The sequence below is a fragment of the Galeopterus variegatus genome, unplaced genomic scaffold (genome assembly GCF_000696425.1).
Source record: "Galeopterus variegatus unplaced genomic scaffold, G_variegatus-3.0.2 Scaffold3307, whole genome shotgun sequence".
Lineage (NCBI taxonomy): Eukaryota > Metazoa > Chordata > Mammalia > Dermoptera > Cynocephalidae > Galeopterus > Galeopterus variegatus.
Genome location: NW_007729418.1, coordinates 84176 through 87989, shown reverse-complemented (window position 1 = coordinate 87989; position 3814 = coordinate 84176).

Here is a 3814-nt window from a genome sequence, read left to right as displayed (position 1 = left end):
CCACACAAACATAAGAAAACATAAACATCCCCTTTAGGACAGAGAGGGAGACACTTATCTTGGAGGGTCAGACCAGGACTAAAAAGCTTTGTGTGGTCTTTCCACCTGGTAGAATATCCCCTCCTAACTGCCATATGAGCAATTAACTAAAGAACAATAAAACACTTAAAAAGAGTCAACACAATTGCTGGTTTCATTTTTTTCTTTTTACTTGAAAACTTGTTTTAACCATCAAATTTGGCAGTTACAAACCTGTACACTGTTGGGGGTTTTTTTTGTTTTGTTTTTATATATTTTTTGGCTCTCTTTTTTTGTTAGTTTTGTTTTTCTTTCATTTTTTAGAAAAAAAAAAAAAACAACACAAGACTGAGTACTGCCAACAGCAATATATGCAGGAACAATCCGTTTCTAAAAGGGACAAGACTCACTTTAAGTGTTAGCTTTCCCCTTTGCATAAGGTTTGGTGTGTGATGTGTGTGCACGTTTAGGTGAGTGTACACGTGTATGGAAAGAAATGGCATACCGTATTCTCACTCTGAATTGGCATAAAAATCAGGTACTTAACTGGGCAAAACACAACCATTTTTTAAAAAATGTCAATAAAAACATTTTCTTGAAAACAGAGAGTTAAATGAAAATAGCAGAACCAATGAAAGGTTACAGTACATTTCAAAATAATTAAAAAACATAATTTTCAAATGTAAAATCATTTGTGTGTGTGTGGGTGGGTAGTTACCTCAAAAGTTTGCAGAACAACAGCATGGATGACTTAGAATCATGTTCGACCCCCCAAATTAAAGCATCCTGATAGGCATCAAATATAGTATCTACAAAAGCCTGGGAAATTGAAACAATTTATATACAATTTTATAAACATTTTAAACACCAAAACATACATCTTTTACAAACCAGCCTGTTTGCAACAGGTAAATGTACAAGACACTCTCTCTGATACAGTGCTTAAAAGAACTGCTTCCATTTCCAGACATATTTGTCACTCCCGAAATGCAGTAGTATGGGCTCATAAAATTGTTAAATAGTAGCAATTCAGGTATTTGTTTGCTGGAAGGGCACTACAGTACATACTAATGGGTGCAAACACACTCCAAATGACTATATGATTCTCTAGTGCACTCTAAACACTGGAAGAGACTAATTATGGCCTTTGTGTATTGTTACATACTTGTAATTATTGCTTTTCATTATTACATAAGGAAAGAAATATCTTATTCTTTTCCTATCTTTTAGCCAGCTGGCTAAATATTAACTGATGCCAAACCCACAAATGGTGACTTTAAACCCTGGCATTATAGAACCAGAAGCTCAAAGACATTGTGGATTTTCATCAAAATAATGTATGGTTGAACGTTGCAGGACACAAACCACCAAAAAGCATAACCACCTTCTCACAGACCACACAAAATGATGACACTGAGGAAATGCCTCTTCAAATCTCCATTTCCCATGGTTTGAAACTAAAAACATACAACATAATAGTCTAACCACTTTACCAATATCTGTTTGCTAAGCGGGCAGCAGAGCGAAGAGGCCAGACAATTATCTGGACAATTCATGCAAAATGAACACCTGATCTTCCTGAATTACTTCACAAGAAAGTGTTTTCTGGGTCTTTAATTTATTTTGACAGTCTGTTTTCTCAATTACCCTGACTTTGATGATGCAGACACAGTAATCGTGGGGCTAGTGGCTGGGGTAGGGTGGGAAGTAAGCAGGAAAGGGCCAATGGTATATAAATTCTACATGCCTTTTTCCCCAGGCCGTGCTAATGATTTCCGAGGGCAGTTCCAGGTAAATCCCAGGACTGAACTCCCTTTCCAGGCTTTCACACTGATTCTCTGATAGGGCAAACCTCAATGCATGTACTGGATCTACTCATATTACTAAGTCTTTTACCATGGCATTTCATGAATGGGCAGGACATGAGTGCATGAAAAGCTGGCATGGAATGAAACTCAGCAGCAAGACATTCACAGAGGAAAAGGAATAAATTAAGCACCTACTTTCTTCATCTTTTACTGCCCCATAGCTCCTGCTTACTGTTTGACAAATACCAACAGTCCAGCTACTGTCAACCTAACCAGATCGTGTGCAACACAAGTAAAGTGCCTGCAACAGGTTACGGAAACTGACTTCCAGGAGGTGACACATACATGTTGGGAAAAAGCGAAAGACACTAACTGGCTTAAATATTTCCATGTGGCTTATTTATCATGGTGGAGGGGGTAGGAACAAACACCACCCAGTAATGGTGGGGAGAAACAGACCAAAAATGCACCTCGGAGGTAATATGATAATCAAAGTTTCCCAAGAAATGATGACTGAATCTGAGTTTAATTCTGTAGTTATCATTTCATCTTCATTTTTAAAACATTCATTTGGCAAAAGCAGCATTTTGATGAATGTCCAAAGAAAATGTGTGAATTCTGTAACTACACCCTTCCTAGGGGGGCTGCATGAGATCATAAGGCTTCTAGGGAAATATTCTCCATGATTTTTCTTTTCTAGCACATTCTAAAGAAGGAATGGTGGGAAGTCTGAAGGTCCATCAGGTACGTATCATGCTCGAGACAGCTTAATGTTATGTAATAAAGAACACTGACGAAATGGATGGGTTCTAGTCCTTGCTCAGCTGCAGAACTTCCTGTGTGAGCTTGGGCAAGTCCCTTCCCCTGTCTGGGTGTATTTCCTCTTTTATTAAATATGGGGGTCCAATTAGCAAATCTTAAGAACTCTTCCTGCTCTTTGAATCTAGTGGTCATTCCACCTATTTACATTTCAGTCTGACTGTAAGCTATTCCATAATTTACAGAGAAATCTAATTTTCCAAAAAATGAAGACATATCATGTGTTTAAAGAAAATGAATCAAAACATAACACATACATATTTAGCTGCAGATCTGTTCTGCAGAAAATCAGGGGAAGCTATCCTGAAAAAAGAAGTATTTTATATAGGTCAGAGCAAATGGTGGGCACAGTTTTCTGCAGTGACTTCACAACTGCATTAGGATCTATTTATTCCTTCTTTACTGTGTCAGTCAGGCATTCTCCCTCGAAGAGATGCTGTGTAAGCAGTAGTGACTCATCGGCATTAATCTCATCCTAATATTTCCTGGGGGCAAGAAATGAATTGTTGGTTTTACTTTGATGGTTTTTATGTCATTGCATTATTAAAAGTGTAGCAGTGATTCCATTCTAGACCATTAGTTTGTCATTTTCTCCATGATTTTTGCAGATGTGCTTCTTACATAAGAAAAATACCAAAGACTCTATTCTCAAAGCAGCCTTAGTGAAATTCATTTATTTCAAGACCACAGTGCAGATAGTGCCTCCGTGAGTAGGTCTGACCAAGAGACAGGAAGAGAAAGGCTGAAAAACCTGTGAAGTGCATCTACTTAATCAGGAATTTTGGGAATGAAAAGGGATTTTTTTTTTTTTTTTTTTACAACAGATGTTCAGAAACACTCCTACAAAGAAGTAAGTGGAGTAAACACAATTGAAACAACTGAAAATATGCCTGAGTGGGAGACACACAGACTCAGGACAGTACAACTTGCATACTAATGTCATATGTCATCAAAACTGCGGACACAGATTTGCTCATTAAGCAGATAGTGCAAATATGCATTTATTTACCATGGCCACTGCACAAGTGACCACAATCCAATTGAAGCAAAAGAGGAAAGTCACTCAACTTGTCAACTTTAAGTTTTGAGTACTGGGTATTGAACTGTATTGAATGATTCTCCTGTCAATTTTGGAAAGTCATGGCCAAAGCCCAGGTCGGATGGGAGGA